General features: G+C 40.0%; 1 long non-coding RNA gene across 1 annotated transcript in view; it reads right to left on the bottom strand.

Annotated features, from left to right (window-relative positions):
- Positions 1-760: 760 nt before the first annotated feature.
- The window catches only part of LOC135273935 (uncharacterized), a 70,532-nt gene continuing 61,939 nt past the window's right edge, over positions 761-9,353 (bottom strand). The window contains exon 3 of the long non-coding RNA XR_010341694.1: positions 761-934. This is a non-coding gene — a long non-coding RNA (uncharacterized LOC135273935). The remainder of the gene's footprint in view (positions 935-9,353) is intronic.

Here is a 9,353-nt window from a genome sequence, read left to right as displayed (position 1 = left end):
AATGTACATAAGGCAATCCCTCAAGCTATGACAACGACATGTAAACTTCCTAGATTTTCTTCACCTAAAAGAAATGGCTTTCAATTCCTCTCCCTTTCCCCTACTATCCAAACCTAGAATCTCTTCCCCAGCCCTCTTCACCAGTCCCAATAGGATTCTATGCAGTTCACATTTACCATCCTCCCCAAATTCCTATTTTTCTTATCCTCCACTGAGCTGTTCATCCCATGCAGGATGGACTTGGTATGGTCCACCACTGTCTACCAGCACAAGAGGTGGTCATTAAATGTGGGCTGAATTAACGATGCCCATTTCACTTTGTAAGACCCACTGCCAAAGGCGCCATCTCCTGGCAGAATAGGTAACTGTATCCACATCTATCTGTGTGGGACCAAGGAAGGCAGAATCTCTCCTGCCAGTATACAGGTTGGACTTTCCATGAGAGACTGCATAACGATGTTCATTTTGATAGTGTTATGTTTCAACTATGTTAGGCACTAGGTATTTTTTTGTGGGCTGAATCTGGAACATAAACTCCCTTTACAACATTCATTCTATGGAGAAATATGTTCAGAAAGGTGATCAGGTATATATGCTAGTTTCCTGGGGCTGCCAGAACAAAATGCCACAAACTGGGGAGGTTAGAAAAACAGAAACTTGTTCACTGACCATTCTGGAGGCCCAAATTCTGAAAATGAGGTGTCAGCATGGCCACACTCCATCAAAAGTGCTAGAAGAGAATCAATCCTTTCTTGCCTTTTCCAACTTCTGATGGGTCCTGGAATTCCTTGGCTTGTGGAAGCATAATGCCGACCTCTGCCTCCGTCCTCATGTGATCTTCTTCCCTCTGTGTCCAAGTCTCTTATGAAGACAACAGTCACTGAATCTAGAGCCTGTCCTCATCCAGTATGACCTCATGTTGGTTTGATTATTTCTGCAAATAGAGTCACATTCATAGGTACTGGAATTTAGGACTTGAATACATTTGGGGGATGAGGGAGGATACAAATGAATCCACTACAATATAACAGTATCAAAATCCTAGTTTAGCTGCAATGTGTATTAAATTAACTGTTGTGGCCTAGCCTGGGAACCTAATCGCTGCTTATAACACTGAAACTTGGAATGCAACATGTTAACATTAATATAAGATTACTAACTGACTTTTAAAATACAACATGTCCAGGCCAGGTGTGGTGGCTCACACCTGTAATCCCAACACTCTGGGAGGCTGAGGCAGGCAGATCACCTGAGGCCAGGAGGAGTTTGAGACCAGCCTGGCCAATACGGTGAATCCCTGTCTCTCTAGAAATACAAAAAAAAAATGAGCCAGGCATGGTGGTGGGTACCTGTAGTCCCAGCTTCTTGGGAGGCTGAGGTGGGAGAATCACTCAAACCCAGGAGGCAGAGGTTGCAGTGAGCCAAGATTGCACTACTGCACTCCAGCCTAGGTGACACAGCAAGATCCCATCTCAAAAATAAATAAATAAAATACAACATGTCTGCATTCATCTACATATATCGAGAAAAAATACAACATGTCAAATAATTAAGGATATGTAGAAGAATATTCAACAGAACCTCATTTCTAATACTAAACAATCAGGAAAAACACAAATACCCAACAATATAGGGCTAGTTATATTATAGTTATGTAACAAAATATGGTGCAATAAACAAAATTATGGGGTAAAAAGTATTCGAAATAAAAAATATATTCATGACATACTGCCATAAAAACTATACACATATACATATATAACTATGTAGAGATTTTAAAACATATATAAATATATAGCTATATATTCTCTACATAGCTATATATATATGTATATATATGTATACACATATATATATAGCTATGTGTGTATACATATATACACATATATATAGCTATGTAGAGATTATATAGCTATATATATAGCTATGTAGAGATTATATATATGTTTGTATACATACATATACACATATATATGTGTGTATACATATATATTTATGGCCTTTACCATATTTCAAGTATAGACTACACAATTTGCAAGCAGATTTCAATATATTTTCTGTAAAGTTTTATATATGGAATATTTTGTTATAAAACCAATATATGTTCATTTCAAAGATATAAGCAAACACAGACAAAATATTAAAATTTTGCATATCCATGTTTTTAGCTATCCAGAGCAAACAGCTGTAAGTGCTGTAGCATATGCACGGAAAATGAGAAAATGGACTTGAAAAATATGCCCCGAACTGGGACACACCAGTTTATCTACTGGCGCAGGAAGCCACAGAATTACCCACAGAGTCGCCCACAGAGTCAATTGTCCTCAAGTACCTAGGAGGAGAGAACATTCAGTAATTTAACTGAAAGTATGATGTGTATATTGAAACAAATGTAGGTGTATAATAAGATATGGAACTCATTCTTAAGGGAATAAACTCATTCAATAAGAATACAAAATTTAAGAATCACACACTAATATCTTAATGTGGGTAGAATTATGAGTATCTTATATTTTCTTTGGGTTTGCTTGTGTTTGCCAATTTTTTTTTCATGAAATGAGTCAGCACTGCATTTATAGAAAAAAATAACACAATATAACTTCACCAAAAATATAAAGTGTATTACTTTTTCCCTCCCCCACCACTTGTTTACAGATTGGGACTAGCTCATGACAAGGGCAGTTATCAGCCAAGGATTCATGGTGAACCTGAACCACATTCTCACTCCCAAAAGCTGTCCCTAGGCAGGATTTCTGGTACCTGTGAGTCTCTCTACACTGGGGATCTGGAAGGGTTGGGATGGCCTCCGACACTCACTCACCTGCCTAAATCCCATCAGCCTTGGCCCCTAGAATCCCATCAGACTGTAGCAGAAAACACAATAAAAATGGGGCTGTTCAACACATGTAACATAACTGTAACTGTATTTTGGCTCAGAGCAATTGGTCAAACCCCTGAGCAGGAATGACATTTTATTGAATATGTGCTGTACATTTCATTACTTTCTATTTAATTCTCTCAACGACCCTAAGTGCACTGATCCCATTGTTCAGATGGGAAAATTGAAGCTCAGAGAGGTTAGGAAACATGCTCACAGTCACACAGTTAAGATGTGACAGGGACAAGATTCACACACAGGTGTGTCTGACTTCAGAGCTGTAGCCCCTCTGCCACATCCAGAGACTCTTCGTTCCAAAAATATTTCTCTGCCTGCCTCTTCTTGCTATACGATCTCTCCCTCTTTCATATTCATTCTAAAAAGTGGCTTGCTCTTGCCTTTTTCCTAAGATGCTCTTTGCTATCATCTTTTAATTAAGTATAGTTGTTAGCGAAGACTTCCTGTATCAGTGAAGTGAGGAGGCAACTTCTAACCCTTGGCTTTCTGATTTCCAATGAATGCTTCTTTTCTATTTAAGACAGGACAAAAATAACAGACCCTCGTCTGCAAGGCATGGCCTTAAGCCCTCAGTAGTTCAGCCCGGGTAATCATCTCTCATCTTGGAGGTGACAAATTAACTTGCTTTTTAATTTTCAACTCCCTTTTTATTTCATTTCATTATTTTTTCCTTGCCTCCTTCTATCTCCAGAAGGGACTCCCAGTTAATCGCTTCTAAGAAACGTTCATTTTTCAAAATCTGCCCTGTAACTGTCCACTGAAGATAGCAAACAATAATTGTACTCTTTAGTCATATGAAATTTGCTATTTAAAATAAGCTTCTATTCGGACAGGGTCCTCAAAACATTATGATTTATCTTCTGACGATGTAATAGCCAAGCCACCAATGCCCTCGTTTCTAAATGCTGTTTCATTAATAGAATTCATATCTTGAGTCTGTGATATTCTCAGCTCTACTTTACAGGCTGAACAAATAAAATTCTAAATCATATTAAGGAAAAGAGCAGCTTCGAAAATTAGAGTCTGTTGGAAATAGGAGACTCTCGTCAGGCAGCCCCGAGACCCTGCCACCTGACACTGCACTTCCAAATGCACTTCAGAAGGTACCAGTTTCTGATATAAGGACAAGCCCATAGGATGTTTATTTTCTCTTACAGAAAAGAAAAATAAAAGCAACCTCTTCTTTCTAACTTAATACAGTATGGGAATAACAGAAAAATCAATAACAAGCCTCAAAAATATTTCCTGTTTAAACAGAAAGCAAGATTTTTGTTCCAGGTCTTTCATATATATATGTGTGTGTGTGTGTGTGTGTGTGTGTGTGTGTGTGTGTGTGTGTGTGTATGTGTATACACACACATGTATGTATATATATGAAAATATATGTATATCTGTATATGTATAAATATATATGAAAATATGTGTGTGTGTGTATATATATATACACACACACATATATATATCAGAGATAAAAGAAAAAAACTACAAAGGAGGAGGGTTGGAAAAGTGGAGATAGCCAGAAATCAGCCGATATTTCAAAGGTAGAGGAAAGGAATGCGAGGGTCAGGGCAAAGTGTCCATGCAGATATCAGCCCCACCTTCAGAAATCACCTATGGTCCTCAAATTGTCCCTTCCAGATATGCTAGGGAGCTAACAATTGCATGAATGGTCCAGTGTGCCTCTCTCTGGGAATGTGCTAGAGCCAAGATGTGCTGCAGCCACCTCATACTGGCTCCCTAGAGCCTACTGTTCAATTTTTGGAAATGTTGGAAATTGGCTGATATTACATTGGTGGCTTGAAATCAGTCATGGTGGGAGTATTCATACCACAGAAAATAGAAAATGCAACAAATCCAGAATTCCCCTCCCCTCAACAGAGCCTGTTGTTAAACATTCACCAGCACACCACTGCTTCTTTCTCAGTTTTCCTGTGGGCTTACTGTGGGAGGTGTCTAGGCTTGTGTAACATTGCCAAAGGACATTTACAAAGAAGACAGGAGAAAAGCAGTTGTGTCTTCCAGAAACTTCCCACAAACGGAGATACAGGACTATATAAACAACAGGGCCACATCTAAATGCTTTCTGGAAGTGTCTGGATAAAAGAGACCCACCAAGAAGACTACCCTCTGGAGCCAGACTTTTTTGAAAAGCTCGGCCCTGGGTGCACACTCTACCCTGAAACTTGCTAGCTCTCAGACAGCATGTCCTGAGGTCCTGAGGCCTCATCCTCACCCACAGGCAAATTTCTTTCAGTCCCTATGCCCCAGAGATTGAGTTTTCCTGCCAAGTCTTGCTCTTCTCTGCGTCCCCTACAAAGCAAGCCTTTGCCTTTCCTGGCCACCCCATTTGCCATCTCAGTCCCATCCATGACCCAGCCAGAGGTGCAGCCCCAACCAGGGGAGCACCAGGGACCAACTCCTTCTGTTCTGTACCATATGCTCAACGCCTAGCACAGTGCTGGGTATACAGTAGATGCATGATAAATATATAGTGAATGAATGAATGAATTCAACAGGCAAATGTCCATCCATCTACTCATTGCTGCCATCAGAGAACCTTGGGTAGGGTAGGTAATTTAAGAAATTCAGGATAAGGCATCAAGAAACCTGGATTCTAGACCAGCCTCAGCAATTAATTTGCTTATATATGTCCCTTAACTTTGCTGGAGTTTCCTCTCTTCATCTAGGAAATAATGCCTGGATTCTAGTATTTTTATACTGACTCTACCACTAAATAGCAGACATCTCAGCAAACTGTTTAACCTTTCTTACTCTCAATTTTTCTATCTTTAAGTGAGGATAACACAATTCTATGTCCTTTTAAACTCTTATTGTGTGGATCAAAATACATGTGAAGTGCTTTTGACATGAAATGGGGCTACATAAATTATCTGTAGCTTCCCCTTCTCTTGTCCAGGTTGAACGAGCTCATGATTCCACCAGACCCAGTCAGATATCTGTCGCTATACAGGAACAGGAAAGGTTCTGGTTTCCAAATGTTTCCCTGGAGGCTGACTTAGGACAGGCAGACATGGGAAACTATTTTTTAATTTCACTTCAAATAAAGTTGCACCAGTGAAAGAAACACAAGAACCTTCCTCTAAACTTAAAGAGTAATTGAACTTGGGGTCAAATTCTAGATTCCCAGCTGACAGCCTCTTCTATCAGATAGGATGCCTTAAGCTACAAATAAAAGAGAGCCCAAATAACCATTGCTAAAATGATAAATGGATGTGTTAGCTCCCATAACAGATGTCTAAAGGGAGGCCACTACAGAGTTGGCTAGTTTAGCAGACAAGACCATCACCAAGATCCCTGATCTCTTCTATAGCATGTTTCTTTTGGAGCTAATTTCACTCCTGGTCCCTTAATGACTGGTGCAGTGTCATGCATCCTGTATGGATATGATAACATCTAGCACACAAAAAACGTTGCTCCTTTTGAATGCATCTCTTTTAAAGAGCAAAAAACTTCCCCAAAAGTTCCCTAACAGAATTCCCCTTATGTCATGATGACCAGAATTGAGTCCTGATGTCCACCCTTAAATGAATAATTGTCAAGAAAACGGGACCATTATAGGCTTAGACCAATTCAAATTTGTCTAATTTAGGAGAGGGCAGGACAAAACTGGAGCTCTGCCAGCATGGCAAAAGAAACCATGGGTATTGACTAGGCAACCTGTACCATCCGGCAGACCCTCCCACTCCTACAGCCTTCCCCAACACATGCACACACTCACACGCGCACAGCTGCAGCAAGAAAGATCCAAATGATGTGACAGACTAACCTCAAAGCCTTTGTTACTAACAAAAGTGGAGGGGAGAGTAGCATTTGTTGTTGAGACAAGTTCTTACACTCATTTCATAGATGAAGAAACTGAGTCACACACTGGCCAGTGAATGGCAGAACTGGATTGGAACTCAGATTTAGTTGACTCCAAATATCATAGTCTTTCCACTATGCCCAACTATGCTATGAATGAGCAACCAAAAGCAATGAATACATTTTCCTTGAACTAATTCTTTAGAAAGGGCAAATGCTCAGCTCCTAGGCTCACTTGCCCTAAGCTCACTCTGAATCCCAGTAATAAAATGAGTCATTTTTAAGGTAAAGGACAAAGAGCTTTGTGAGCCACATCCCGCTTTTCACTTTCTTCTCTGGTTGCTATTTCAGAGTTTTCTTTTAACCACACCGTTTTTAATATATTCTTCTGTCTTGCTAATGGTAGGAAACTCGCTGCTGCATGGTTCCATAAAACATTATCTCATTATCTCCTTTTGTGTTTCACTGTAAAGTACTTTGTAGCATTGAAAGTGGTGTATGAAAAAATTAATTTCATTAAATTAATGGAGAGTATCATGACTGCTCAGTTATGGCTCAGATGCATTTGTAGAGGGACTGTGTATGCACCAGAGCTTGTCCTTTATTTTGCCATTTTTCCTCCCACATGCACCCACCAATGTCCCTAGGAAAGAAGAAATAATTCTAAATAGCATGCTTTCAAGAAATATTGTTACCACCAACAACCTGGAAAATCTCAAATGCAAAGCACGACTTTATATGGCCAATGAAAAAAAATGCAGGGACAATCCAGTTGTCTCCACCATCTTCCTAAGAGATAAAAGTTACAGCTGAATACATCATGCTATAATTCACGGTAATCTGTAAGATTGATCATGTATCTCCAAGTGCTCAGTGTTTCAGTTTATACAACAAAATATTTTCTTTTAAAAAAAAAATTTGTAGAAATGAAATCTCATTATGTTGCCCAGACTGGTCTTGAACTCCTGGCCTGAGGAGATTATGTTGCCTTGGCCTCCCAAAGAGCTAGAGAAAAAAAAAGTCTGCTCCCTCCACTCCTGGAGCATACTGTATCACAGTTTACCCACCCAACTCAGGGAAAAACTGAGGCTCAGCAAATTTAAAAAAATTACCTCCTTCCAAAAAAAAAAAAGAATATTTTCTGAGAAATAAGCTTCTGCTCAGTGAACTTAACATAGTCTAAGACAGGGACCCCCAATACCCCAGGCCACAGATTGGGCTGGGAACTAGTCTACACAGCAGAAGGTGAGTGGCAGGTGAGTGAGCAAAGCTTCATCTTTATTTACAGCCACTCCCCATCACTCAAATTACCACCTGAGTTCCGCCTCCTGTCAGATCAGCAACAGCATTAAATTCTTGTAGGACCATGAACCCTACTGTGAACTACACGTGTGAGGAATCTAGGTTGTGTGCTCCTGATGAGAATATAATGTCCAATGATCTGTCACTATCTCCCATCACCCCCAGAAGGGACCATCTAGTTACAGAAAAACAAGCTCAGGGCTCCCACTGATTCTACATTATGATGAGTTGTATAATTATTTCATTATTTATTACAATGTAATACTAATAGAAATAAAGTACATAATAAATGTAATGTATTTGAATCATCCCAAAACCATACCCCTTCCCTGCTCTGGTCCATGGGGAAACGATCTTTCATGAAACCAGTCCCTGGTGCCAAAAGGGTTGGGTTGGAGGCTGTTGGTCTAAGACTCAAAATGTCTATCTTGTTTTAGCTTCCATAAATGAAAGCAAGACTCCCACATTAGGTAATGCTGGTAACCCCACGAGGCCATCCTACATATCTGCACTCTATTTTGGAGCTCCTCCAGATGACCTCCCACTGGCTCATTCAGTTACTTCTTTGTCTCAACCGTCCTGGATCCTTTAATTTTCTGCTTTGGCTTTATATCTCCACTCCAACTCAGGTCAAATATTCACTGCTTTGCATTAGACATTGTGCCTAGTGCTCTCTATGTACAACGTCTAGTTCTCACAACTTATAAAAGAGATGATGCAATCTCAATTTTACAGAAGAAAAGACTGAGGCTCAGCAAATTAAGGAACTTATTCCCATGTTGGCTCACTCATCGGTGGCAGAACAAGGGTGTGAACCCATGTCTGTGCTGCTGGCATTTCATTATTCCACTTAACTTCAATCTCTACCTACTTCGTCACATGCAAAATGAGAAAAGTAATCCCCACTCTGTCTCATAAGGTTGTTAAGATTATCAAATGAGATTGTTGAATGTAAAGAGTGTTGATAACTCATCTCTCCTGCCTTCTGGGTTCTATCTGGTAGAGATCAGTAAGTAAAGCTAAATGGAGATCAATGGATAGCTTCGCAAATCAGCACCTGATAACTAGGGTCCCTTAGTACAGAGGCATTGTGGAAGACTGCTTGGACTGAAGGCCAAAATGAGACCTTCTTAATGAAGTTCCTCTCCAATTCTAGACCCCGTATCTGCCTTTAGTAGAGTCACCTCTGCCGGTACACCTTGGGTGCATATAGATGGTCAGATCAGCCTGCCTCTAAAACCCAGACCTCCACAGAATGAGGATGCAAGAAAATCAGAGATGGGCCTTTGTTCCATTTTCAATGCAATAACTACATACACTGTAGGAAAATCAT

This window comes from Aotus nancymaae, unplaced genomic scaffold, assembly GCF_030222135.1.
Source record: "Aotus nancymaae isolate 86718 unplaced genomic scaffold, 86718_ANA_hifiasm-v0.15.2.pri h1tg000010l, whole genome shotgun sequence".
Classification (NCBI taxonomy): domain Eukaryota; kingdom Metazoa; phylum Chordata; class Mammalia; order Primates; family Aotidae; genus Aotus; species Aotus nancymaae.
This window is presented reverse-complemented; position numbering and strand designations above follow the sequence as displayed.